The sequence below is a fragment of the Lissotriton vulgaris genome, chromosome 6, assembly GCF_964263255.1.
Source record: "Lissotriton vulgaris chromosome 6, aLisVul1.2, whole genome shotgun sequence".
In the NCBI taxonomy this organism is placed as follows: Eukaryota; Metazoa; Chordata; class Amphibia; order Caudata; family Salamandridae; genus Lissotriton; species Lissotriton vulgaris.
Window position 1 is genome coordinate 488491408 of NC_141694.1, and position 13319 is coordinate 488504726.

The 13319-nt window shown below is 44.4% G+C and overlaps 1 long non-coding RNA gene across 2 annotated transcripts in view; it reads right to left on the reverse strand.

The window, feature by feature from the left end:
• The window catches only part of LOC147707478 (uncharacterized), a 232880-nt gene that overhangs the window by 64844 nt on the left and 154717 nt on the right, over window positions 1-13319 (reverse strand). For both annotated transcript variants that reach the window (XR_015296620.1, XR_015296619.1), the window contains one exon: window positions 5421-5492. This is a non-coding gene — a long non-coding RNA (uncharacterized LOC147707478). The remainder of the gene's footprint in view (window positions 1-5420; window positions 5493-13319) is intronic.

A 13319-nucleotide genomic window follows, 5' to 3' on the forward strand; every position in this document is an offset into this window, starting at 1 on the left:
ATGACAGTACAAACACATACTAACCATCACACTATTACAAGTGTGACGATTGATACTATTCCAGGCCTTCAAAGCTATAAGAATTACTTACTTAGGAGGCAGGTATTAATCATTGCAAATGTAAATTAAACTAATGAACAGCTGATACCTAAATTAGCTAGACAGTTAGCCAGACAGCGCCACCATGTGGCAGACTGTCATAAGCTCTGGTGCTGGAAATTAGGTGCCGGTAAAACCAAAAGTGATGATCGACGGAGTGTTGAACATTGCAAGCATTCACCCCCAGTCAACTGATCTGGGTTTAATCCATCATCATTCTTTAGCTCACTCCGCCACCCCAGTTCAGAAATGGCCATATGCAAATCAGTCTGACCCTGTGCCTCATGTGAGCAGTTCAGCCCGAACTGCCAAGCCAGGTCTTCCCTAGACCGGAAACAAGCATCCTGGGACCGGTTTTTGGCTAATCAGCCGTCATCAGCCAGGCTAGCTTGAATCCAGTGGCAAAGTGAGCAAGAGACCCAAGCACCGGAAACCACCGGCTCAAAGTACCTATGGATTGGCACCCCGAAAAACACAACACTATCCATCCTTTTAGGGATCGCGGTAACAGGACACGCCCTTTCGCTCTCACTCGTACTTGTCCACAATAAAATAAACAAGAGACATGAAGGAAGTTTAGAATATTTAATCAAACTATTGGGTCCTAAAATGCATTATCAGTGTCATAATTAGAAAACAAATGCATACTAAAATTTCGGTAGCATGGTCAATAAACCATATATCATAAACCTGTATCATGTTAAAAGACAGAATATCATAAACACCCCTTCCTTCTACTGAAGCTAATTGAATATATATCCAATATCTCTGGGGTTAGTGGCAGACCCCATGCCTTCGCATACACAGATGGACGTTCCACATCTCAGAGGATGTAGCAATCTTGTTTCAGAACCCTCACTCTGTGAGTCTACTTAAACTTCTGTGCTCAGTAATATAACAAGACGTGAGCTCATAAGCAGCAGCTGCATTCTCGGATTATGTCTAGGTAGTAGTGCCTGACCATAGAGAATAACAAGAGGAATCGTTGTTTGACCTAGTCTATGGTATTCAGACGAAATCCTAGCAAAGAACAGAACACAAAAACATATGCAGGCTCGGGAGGAGCCAAGATGGCCGCGGAGACGGACGTGTGATCTCCCGGCTCCCCGAGCCCTTGTTTCCCGCATAACAATCCTGCTTCCTATCCTGTACCTGTGTACCGGCGGAGTGACTGGGGAAGTTTCCTGATTCCGGAGGTGTCCCTCCGGTGTTTCTACCCGCCCGGCAGCCTGAGAAACGTCGAGAGCCGCGCAGGGGGCGACCTGGCCCTGGACCCTGGACCTGCTCCACACAGCGCCGCCTGCGTCTGCCGTGGCTACAGGGGCCGATTACCTTGGGGCGGCACAGTCATCCTGGGCTGGCCGACTGGAGAACTGGCTTCTATGTTAGGCGCTCGGGTGACTGGGACTGCTGGCCGTTTGTAAGCCTGACTTGCTCCTTCCCACGGTAAAAAGCGGTAGGATACCTACTCATTGTTTATCGCATGCCGGGGGCGCCTCATCAGCCATAACTCCCTCACTGCCTCGCCTCTCCTGTGCAGATCGGCGAAGAGCCCCCCCCACTGTATGCAGCCTGCGACTGCGGACCTGTCCTGTTTCGAGGGAGCGGATCATTTTCTCCCGGCGCCGGCTCTGCCTGGAATCACTGTTTGCTCGATGGTGGGACCATGACGGCCGGCTCCTCTGTGGTAATGGCGGATGGCGCCCTGGCTCCTGCTCGACAGCTCCGGCTTGCGTCTGGTTGGGGAGCTGACTTGACTGAAGAGTCTCATACCACGGTGGTAATGGAGGAGCACTCAAGTTACCCTCGCCTCTGTTTTTCTGGCTCTAACTGAACTGCGGGGTGAATGGCGCACGTACTTGCTACAGCTGGAGGAGAAGGTCGATGGCTGCCTGTCTGGTTCGGAATACACCCTGCCCATCCTCTCTCCCTACTCTGCTAAACAGCCTCCGCTGATCCCGGTCAGTGAAACATTGTTGCCTGGGATGTGTGGAACTAATCAGCAGCTTCGCGGTGTCAAGGCGGACGATATTCCCGCCTGTGTACTGCTACAGTGTCTCTCTCCCCAACACGGAGCGCAACCTCGCCCACGGAGTTCCAGGGGCCGCTGCTACAGTGTCTGCCTATCCTGCCTGCCTGTGCTTATCCTTTGGGGACATCATTATCTTCCGCGATGTGTGGTATTGTGGCTTTCATCATGCTGCTCTACTTAAGTGTTGACTCTGGTTGGGACTGGCGAATTTTACTCAGTCCTCGGACTTTTCTCTATTGCCGAGTGTGGCCATTTTGTCCCTTTGTTCTTGTGGGGGTGGGCTCTCCCTTTCTTCTCGCAGTTTCAGGCTTCTCAGGGTGGGCAGGCGCAGGGGGACGTCCCAGATCGGGCCAGGGTTAGTCTTTACTTAGTGTGATGGATGCATGGGCGGGCGGGGATCGGGTTGGGACTGTTCCTGGCTTCCTTTGCCTGTTCCATCAGTATTGTTCCTCCCCTTCCGCATGGCGCTGACCATTTGTTTAACAAGGCGTTGGGGTTGCAAGTGGCTGGGAGTCCGGGAGATCGGTTACTGTGTGGGCTCCTCCCCGCCTCCTTCTTCTGGGAGTGGTAGATCAGCTTGTTCTTTTCTTCCTCCCTATATTCAAGAGTGATAATTTTTCATTTCTTACTGTCTTCTTTTTCCTTCTTCCTACATTCTCTTGCTGTCTCTTCCCTTTTCTTCCGGCTTTTCTTTTCTTCCTATATTTCGGGTTTATAGGGCGACAGGCACGCTGCTAGGGGGGGGGTAGGCCATAGCCTCTGCATGTGTGTAGGGTGGGGGGTTATATTTCATTTTTGTTAGTTTCTATGGGACCTGTTTTTGCTTCTTCTATGATTTTACCTTCTCTTGGCCCATGTTCAGGCACACTGGGTGATGGGTGGCCGCGGAGATACGAATGGGGTGTAGAGTGCTACCCTGTAGCGTGGATAATGTAAGGCCATCCTGCCTGGCTGGGACTCGATTATCGATATGTGAATTGATTTGACACTGTAGCCAATGTTGTGTCCCACCTGCATGGACCTTGTTCTTCTTTTCTTATTTTATTAGTACGGAACACCACGGCCTGAACTCAATAGTTGCATAAAAAAAAACTTAAAATTTAACCTTCACTCCTCCTGTGTCACGGTATTGAGGCGTTTTCCAGTTTTATTTCTGCTGAATAACCGCTGTTCTGCTGCATTACTGTGTCGCCATACTGCAAGCTATAGTGCTAAATGAGAGTTCGTGGCCGGCCGGATGGTTGTGGGCCCGTATTTGTTATTTACTTCATGCACAATAAAGGTTTTCAAAAATTAAAAAAAAAAAAAAAACATATGCAGGCTCTGTGTGAAAGTACAGTGTGACACAACAGCATGTGTGTTTTTATAGTAAAGTGTTCAAAAGAAAATGCATCCTACAACGTGCATAATTAGGCTAACAAAGGGAAAACTACAATGGACCATGAAGGAAACGCACAACAGGCGCACCAGGCAGACCCTTCGGGGCAAACGAGAGACTGCACCACCGCTGGTCCGGGGCCAAAAGTCAAAGCCTGCTCTTGCGGCCTAATAACTGCTTCATAGATTGTTACTTAGTGAGGGCTTACAGCATTGCAGGGCTCAGCCATGGCCACCACAAAGTCTCCGGGAGGCAGCCCACCATCGGCAGCCCCCAGTCACTCAGTCGGCTTCGGAAACCGCCATGTCGCAGTCAGAGCACCAGGCCGGCCCATACTGCTCCCTTGCCACTCTTAACATGCCACGAAGGCAGAGCCAGCAGGTGTCAGACTACTTCCTGGTCCCGGGACCATCACCACTGCTGCTTCGCTCGTCTCTCTCATCAGCCGCTCGCCGGCACTCCAGCAACTGCCACTGCGAGCGACGGCCCCGCCATTTTGGGAGCGGCCAGGGCTCAGTCCATGACACTCCTCATAGGCTCCCCAAGCCACCAACAGCTGCAGTCACGGCTATAGGGGCTGCTCTGACCGTTAGCAACTGGAGGGGAGCTGGAACCAATCTGATAATGGCAGCTGATGGTGGCAGATGACAGAGGGGTCTGGAGTACTCAAGAGTGCGACCACCATCATGACACTCAAAACCACACCCCGTTTGGAAAATATTTTAATGTGCAGAGAAGGCTTCCTCTGTAATCCCTAAAAATAAATAGCAGGATATTCTAGCATTTTTACACAATTAGCTTTGGTGTTCATGTTGAAAGTGAAAATCAAATGAAGTCCGATTGTGAACAGTATGTGGAAACTTCAGCTAGCAGTTTACGTATTTTGTAATCGAAACTATAAGTGTTTATCAAACCATTGCTGTAATATTGTGATTTATTTTTTAGTTCATTACTAAACGAAGTGAAGTTTTTATTATGTGGGAGCGCCAGGCACAGACATGGTATCACATTAACTAAGAATTACAGAATCGAAAATAGCACACCCAAAAAAATTACATATTTAAGTAAAAACTCTTTGAGGCTGACCATTTCCTATTAAAGTACGTGCTCCAGAGTAAAAAAAAAATAAACAAGTCCTGCTTTGGAAATCAAACGATTCAAGTTCTAAAGCATTCTTTAAAAGAAAAAAAAGCCCATAATATCCCACAACTAAATATAACCAGTGCTAGGTCTTCGTGGTTCCGGGAGTGGGAAATGGCATGTTTTCATCACAATTGTCCCTCAATCTTTACGGTTGCACCTTTTTTGTAACTCTTTGTGTGTATTTTTAATTACAACACAAGTGAATGAAATCCAAACCCCATATTTACAACATTAATTACAATATATTTGAGATGAGGAGAGGAGCAAAATGAAAAACAATCTAAATTTAATCCTAAAATAATATATATATATATATATATATATATATACACATACACATACATACATACACACACATTTTTATTAATATTATTTTAAATTAGGTCCATAAGTTTTTTTTTGTTCCTTTTTTGCTCCTGTTGGGCAGGTACCACAATAGGCGGTATACAACCCTCCTATGAAACATTGGCACTTAATGTCTCCAATTAAAGAAGTCTATATGCACTCATGATCTTTAAGAATTTATTCTGCAATAGCAATATTTGATTCTCAAGATCATTTTCTCACTCTTACTAAAGCCCTCCACAAGTACTGCTTTTGTTATCATTTTTAACCATGGTAATATTTCCAAAAACCATTAACATTTTCAATACTTTAAAGTTATGGAAACAATTTAAGGTTTTAGGGCCTCAGTTCAGTCTATTAACGCATGTGCATACCCAGCATCTATCACTTTCTTTCACATGCTTCCCAAACAGAAATACTCACGTTTGCGGATTGGAAACATTATGACTGCTTTCCGCCTGGCCTGATGAACTGGGATCACCACCAATGTTGAATCTAATGCGATGGAACAACAGGATGTGATCAATAAAACAAGGGATGAAAAAAAACAACTTCTTGAGAAACATGAAAACACTATTAAAACACGCAAGGTTTACAAGTTTGTGCGTGACAAAGCAGATTATGAACACAGACGTATTTTAACTTTTTCTAAAAAGTTTGAGAATGTAAATCAGCAGGCGCTAACATCTAAAGTCCCCCGTTGTTGCACAACAGGTAGAGAACTCAGACACATCCGACACAGAGTTAAATTCAGCAATAAGCAGTGCGGATTCTGATGATATGAATTTAATGGCGGGCCATCTAACAGCAACAAGCAGATTTACACCTTCTGATGAGTTGGGGTTTATGATAGAGGACAGACGGCAAACATTGAGGCTGAGAGGTCCTCCCCAGATGAAAGACGGCGTCAACGAAACAAATGCCACAAAGAGAGGAGGAAACAGAGGCGGCTTCGCGAAAAAGAAGAGAGGGAGAGGAACCCCTCAAATGAATTAAATATTGCCACCACCACTGTAACTAACAATACTGTCATCAATCTTACTGATCTTGATTTAGGTACAGCAGAAACCGAACTTATAGCCTTAGGCTTATCTTGCTTTCCTAAGAACAGTTTTAAACCCGTTCAGTCCCGCGTTGACGTATTTAAATTCATACGTAAATTGAGATTAATGAAATTTCATAAATTGAATAAAGTTACTAGTTCTGCTAACACTAGGATTGCGGACTCTCAACCCAGTAAGAGTTTTTTAATCTCTGATGTGCCTATTTTGAAAACCAAGCATTCCTTTGTTGATCCAGGCAATGAATCTCCTGCCTCCACCCAAGAAATGTTACGATCTATGAGCGTTGCTAGTAGTAGTGTAGCAGTAAGTCCTTTTTGCCCCCGTTCTACCTTTGTTCCCATGATGCCCAGAGATGCAATTGATGTTTTTAATGATCAGATGGTTGAGGATTTGAAAGGGCTGAATAGATCTATTGCACTTAAACAAAAACGAAGGAGTTATGCAGAGCTACGATATTCTGCTCTTATGCGTACAATTAACGATAATGGAAACGTTATTATGAACAAGGCAGATAAAGGGGGTAATGTTTTATGACCTCGTGCTATGTATGTTAATGAAGCAGAAAGGCAGTTAAATGACCCTTTTTGTTATAGGAAGGTCTTCTTTAATGAATTGAATGAAGTCAAAGACTTAATACAAACAGCTGGCTCAGTGGAAAAGGGATGGCCCAGTAAGAATGAGTTTCCTTATTTGAAAAATGACAACCCGATCACTCCTACATTATATTTGTTGCCTAAAGTTCATAAGGGTGTGTCTCCCATACCCGGGCGTCCTATTATTTCTGCCCAGAATGGTTTACTCGAACCTATCTCCAAATATGTTGACTTCTTTTTGCATAGTAGTATGGAAGCACTCCCTTCATACATTAGAGATAGGGGTAATTTTTTAACAAAACTTAAGGAGGTTATTTGGAGTCCAGACTATTACTTTATTGTGATAGATATTTGTTCTCTTTACACTTCAATTAACTACCAGGACGTTTTGCATGCTATTCAATACTTTTTGCCACACAGAGATTCAATGAGAATAGCAAGATGTTAGTGAAAATGATTGAACTGTGCCTTTGTAACAATTTTTTTCTTTTTAACAATGAGGTTTACCAGCAGTTACGGGGCGTGGCCATGGGCGCATGCTTCTCCCCCAGTTATGTGTGTTTACACGTAGGCTGGTGGGAGGAGCATGTCGTGGGTCACGCCCTAGGCTGCAATGGAAACCAAGGCACAGGGATCCTTCACTTATGGCGTTTCATAGACTGTGTTTTTAACCCGGCATGGGTCTAGAGAAACAGCGGAACAATTTGTGACTAGCATCAACAACAATATGCTCAATCTAGAATTCATAACTACCATTAGCAATGAGAGAGTTGAATGTTTGGATGGTGAAGTATATATTTCTGAGAATACCATCCAGACCAAGCTTCATAGGAAAAGTACTGCTGGCAATTAAATTCTCCACGCTTCTAGTGCCCATCCCTGCCATCTTATTTAGAGTATCCCCTATGGGGAGTTTTTAAGAATTCAACTAATTTGCAGCAATGAGAGTGACTTGGAATTTTGTTTGAATGAATCATTCCAAAGATTTTTGTTTTGTGGTTACAAAGAGATTGATCTAAAAAATGCATTGAAAAGAATGGTTTTAACTACTGAAGAATCCCCTCAGGCCACAAATACTGAAATAGTGACTCCTGTCAGACATTGTGTCTAAACAAAGAGGACATGACAGTTAGACTGATTACAACCTATAGTTGTTATGAAAATAGGATTGGTATTATCTTAAAGTCTAACTGGCCGATCCGAAGAATTGATAGCACCCTGGAACCACTACTTAGTGAGGTCACATGTATTGCTTTCAGGAGGGCTCCATCTATGAGGTATGCTTTGGTTAAGACAAGTCCAGAGGTAGTTAAATCTTCTAATTGGCTCTCCAATCGTACAGGTTTTTTTAAATGCAGTTCCTGCAGAGCCTGTAAATTTGGGGTTAACACTCGGGAATATTGTGATGCCTTTAGTCAGGTTGTTAACAAGATTAAAGTTTTGTTTACCTCTAAAACTGATTATGCAGTTTATGTTTTACAATGTTCTTGCCATCTTCAATACATTGGGAGCACTAAGCTCCAGGTTTTCAATCGCATCTTGCAGCATCTCCGAGCAAGAGTTAACTCCGATCCCAGTTACCCTGTGGCGCGTCATTTTAAATTAGTGCATCAAGATAATCTCAATGATTTTAGTTATTGTGTTATTGACGCAGTTCCATGTTCTAAAAGGGGTGGGGCTAGGGAGAGAAAACTCATACAGTTGGAGAGCCACCACATTCTACTTCTGGATACCAAGATTCCGAATTGTCTTAACACAGGGGAAAGATTTATACAACTTTTTATAAATATTTTATATCCCTTTTAAGTATTTATATTAAGCATTTGGACTGTTCAATCCTATTTTGGGGCAGGCTTGTCCCTAATACGGTTTCTGTTTGATACATGTAACCAATATATTTGTAACACTATATATTTCTGCTAATTTATGATGAATTTTAAGCTCTTTTTTGTACTGATTAATTTTATATGTGTCCTTTTATGCCTATTTTTTTCAGATTTTAACTGGTTTTACTAGTCTTTCTAGTTTTACTGGTTTTAGTCTGGTGGAGATGTGGTGTAGGGTCTGGGTAGCTATTGGGCAATTGTTGGCTTATGGCACTTTATTTGATTAATTGAGGATTTGATTGAGCCCTTTTCGAAGAGTTAATATGGAGCTCAACATATGAATTTACTGTTCTTATGCACTGAAAAACTATTCATACTTTTTCCCTGCTAGTACTTACATTTATGTTTTGATATTTGTCCAGGGAGTAATTGTAATTATGATGTATTTTTATTTGATTTTTGTTTCATGCACTTACACTTTTTTGGCACCAAGGCATCCGATGTTATGATATTTGAATTAATCTCCTATAGATTAAATAGGTGATTTGCACTGCACTTTTATTGATATGTTTGCACGAACTTCTGCTTTAGCAAAGATTGTTAGACTATCTATTCAGTGAATATTGAGGTAACACTTCAGGGATTGTAGAATTTGGGCACTTGCCCTTGACTGATCAATTTTTTGCTCATGATTATAAGCATAGCTATTTATTATATGATATATTTATATGTATATGCTTTGTCATTTGCATCTTATTGTTATTAATTTTTCTACACTTTAGCTTGATTATTATTGAAGTGGTTGCCGTTTTAGGCAAGTATGTCTTCACTGTTAATGCTAAAATGGAAGGAGTATGTGTGAACATTTTGGCATTTAAACTCGCTGGTTTTTGGCCATGTCATGTGATCAAGTACGGGTTTACCCGGTCGAAACGCGTGATGCTGCCAGTAATGGAGGAACAAAGCACTTTTCACCCTGTATCTCACTCATGTGGTCTGTACCTGTCTGTTCATGATCTGCATCGCGTCAGGATTCCTGTGTGTGTGTATATATATATTTACACACACACACACACACATATACATATACATATATATACATATATATATATATATATATATATATATATACACACACACACGCGCGCGCATATATACACACATGCGCATATATACACACATACACATATATACATATACATACATACATATGAAAGTAATTCGCCAATAGACTCGAGACCTCGCCCCAGCCCAGTTCCAAATGACGAAGGAGCAGACCCATGAATAAGTGCTCAGTCAAGGTGCTTTATTTCGTCCAGCAAGCCAGCCGCCCATACATACATAAATACATACATACATGTATACATACATTAACATATATATATATATATATATACATACATATGCATACACATACACATATACATACATACATATACAGTCAGGATTCCTCTGCCAAAACAGCGGAAGCGCATCAAGACTCGAATAACTGCCTTCTTTTGCCTTCCCTGCAGGCCAGACGAGAGCCCTTTAAAGGAGAGCCCTCATAGGAATTCCCGGAGGCATGGCCGATTACGTTTTTCTTCGGCCGCCAACCCAGCGAGATAAGGAAACAAGAGAGGCGGGGCCACGTTTGGACGAGAAAGCAGCGTCTCAGCAGAAGAGAGCATCGGAACTGGGAAACTTGGCAAGCAGCGACGAACGGAGAGAGGAGAAGAAAAGCACGGCCGGAGAGGAAGACGTCCAGCCAGGCGGCATTCGAGAACGCGTACAGCCCCGCCGCCATTCAGGAGGAGGGTGGTTCGGCAAGGCACGGGCAAAATTACAGGGGTTTTCTGGCCACGGGTAGGGGAGGGGAAACGTGAGGGAGGTCACAACCGGACTCACTTGGGGCTCGGCCGTTTTGCAGTGATTCTTCCCTCACTCCCCGTTGCCCTTAATGCAAAGAAAGCTGATTCCCCGGTATTTATACTTCTTTTTTTTTGGTTTATTTTTTTGTTTGGACTTGGCCTCTCCCATGTACTGGAGTGGTGGGCGCCTTGCAAGGAAGAATGACGATACAAGCCCCCCCCCTTCCCTTGGAGGCCAGTGGAAAATAAGAAACGCAGGCGTATTCTGGATAAAGAGTAAAACCGGACTCTGAATATTCTCTATGTTTTTGACTTGTAAAAAGGCTAATAAAGTCTCCTGGTGGTACCCAACTTCTGAGCTAGCGTGCTTTAGACCCCTTAATACCCGACCCCTTCACAGTTTGGTGAAGAATGTGGGCATAGCCCCATCGATACATGATGGAGAACGTGCTACACCAGTTAAAGGAGGGACGGACCAAATTGGAGTAGGCTATGGGGATAAGCTCCAACCAGGCCGAGATGGACAGAGCTACGTTTACTGCGGCCATACAACAGGCTGACTGGATGCTTAAGTTAGCAGGACAGAACCAACTATTAGCAAGCCTTGGTCAAGCTAGAACCCCTGCCCCCCCTGGTACGGTCATCCCACTACAGAAGTATGTACCCAGGGAGGACCCTATCTTTTTTTTCTTGAACTTCCAAAAGGGCCGCCCGGGCGAGTGGATGGCCGGCGGATCGCTGGCCTTTCAATCTGGTCCCTCTTATTCTCACAGCTGAGGCTCAAGCAGCGTACTAGATCGTGAACAAGGATGGCACCTCAGCTTATGGCACAGTAAAAAAATACATATTGGACTGCTTAGGGGTGGACGACGAAACTCACAGTCTCAAATTCAGGCAAGAAAGGGGTCTTACAGGGGACAACCCCAAGACGCTCTTTTACAAAATCAAGGACACCGCTGACCGGTGGTTAAAACCACGAGAATCAAATATGGAAGATTTAATGAACAAAATTTATTTGGAACAGTATCTAGAGGCCTTACCTTGTGGTACCCAACGATGGCTTAAACAACACACGGGCCTAACCTTGGAACACGCTATTGAAACGGCTACCTGTTATTCTCGCGCCCAAAGCCGAATTCTATTAAAGAGCCAGAGAAACCCCAGAAGGGGGTTCAACTACCAAAATATGACCGGAAAGTGGTATAAACCCCGTGGAGACACCCAGAAATCGGATCAGAGGAACAGAAAACCCAGTGACGCCCGGCCCACAATGCTTTGAATGTGGTGAGTGGGGCCACATAGCCCGCTTCTGCCGGAAAAGGGACAAACCTGAAGATGAACCGATGGACGTCAGTTATGATCTCCGAAACGTCCTTTTTGCTCAAGAAACAGGACACATCTATTATGTGAGTTTGAGGGTAAATCAGAGAGAAGTACTTGCCCTTTTATATTCTGGGTGCGAGCACTCCTTAGCCAGAGAAGACATAGTCCCCGACACGGCTTTCCTCCCAGAACGGACTGTTAACATCCGTTGTGTACATGGAGATACCCAAGAGTATCCCACAGCTCAATTGACCCTCCACACTAAGACAGACACTAGCATTCCGATCCTTGTAGAAGTCCTCCCTACCCATTCTGAAGCTCTTATTCTGGGGGTGGATAGTCCTTATTTTCCCCTACTTATGTCCCACGTTTAAAAATCAGGAGCAACAGATACCAGCCCGCATAATACCCTCTTGTCTGCCGGACCCTGGGCTATTGATCACTTTAGAGCGGCACAGCTAAATGATGCCTCTCTCCGTTATGCTTGGCAGGGAGCACAAGAAACAAAAGACAATCCTAGACCCAGTTACCCTTGTTTTCTGGAGCAAAATGGGGTCCTCTATTGTCTTGCCAAGGAAGGGGCGGAGCCCCAATCACTAGTTCCTACCAGTTTCAGGGAACAAATTCTTTTTTTTGCCCACTCCCATCTCCTTGCTGGTCATGTAGGGGCGGAAAAGACTACCCAGGCGATACTTAGTAGCTTTTATTGGCCAGGCATATACCTTCAGACAAATAAATATTGCCAAGAATGTGCTATATGCCAGAGAAGGAATCTTTATGTTCCCCCAAAAGTTCCCCTACGTCCCCTGCCCATGATAGGTCGTCCTTTTGAGAGAGTAGGTATGGACCTCATAGGGCCTCTCCCTAAGTCCAGCAAAGGCCACCAAAGAGTTTTGGTCCTGGTTGATTATGCTACACGGTACCCTGGAGCACTTCCCTTAAGAACAGCCAGCACCACGATAGCACAGAAGATAGGTGTTTTCTAGGATGGGTTTCCCACGAGAACTTGTGACAGACCAGGGTACACCCTTCGTTTCCTGTCTTACGAAGGAGGTAGGCAAACAATTCAGTATAAAACACATCTGTACCTGAGGAAGGCGAGTCATTCGACATTAAGCAGTGTTTGGATGAGGAGCTCTGGCCTTCAGGGGAGGTATCGGGGTTGCATGGAGAAAGGTGGGCAGAGTATTTTGAATCGTGCCCATAGTAGTGCCAAAGGTCAGCAAAGCTTAAGATCAACTTTGTGCCGATATACACTACGAAACAGAGCAGTGAAGATAGACTCTGCTGTGGACCTGGGGGTCTTGCCCTCAGTTACAGAGGTAAAATTCACAGCTAGGCGGTGCGAGAAAGAAGACACCACGGAGAGCAGTACACCGGGTGGAACAAGAAGGAAAGGCAGGGTCAGAAAAACCCTGTCTTCCAAAGTAAAAGTTACTCCCTCGTTGAAGACCTTTTATAAGGTCTTAACTACTCCTTCAGATAAGAATAAAAAAGGGAGTAACATGTCAACTTCTACTGCTACTGCTCAGGTGGCGCACCCGCAGGGTCTCCCTCTGCAGAAGGAACCACTGTGCTAACAACCCCGATTCCACCGCCCGTTGGGGGAATAGATGGCCCGTGCACAACCATTGAACAACCTGTCATCATCCACCCTTCTATAGGA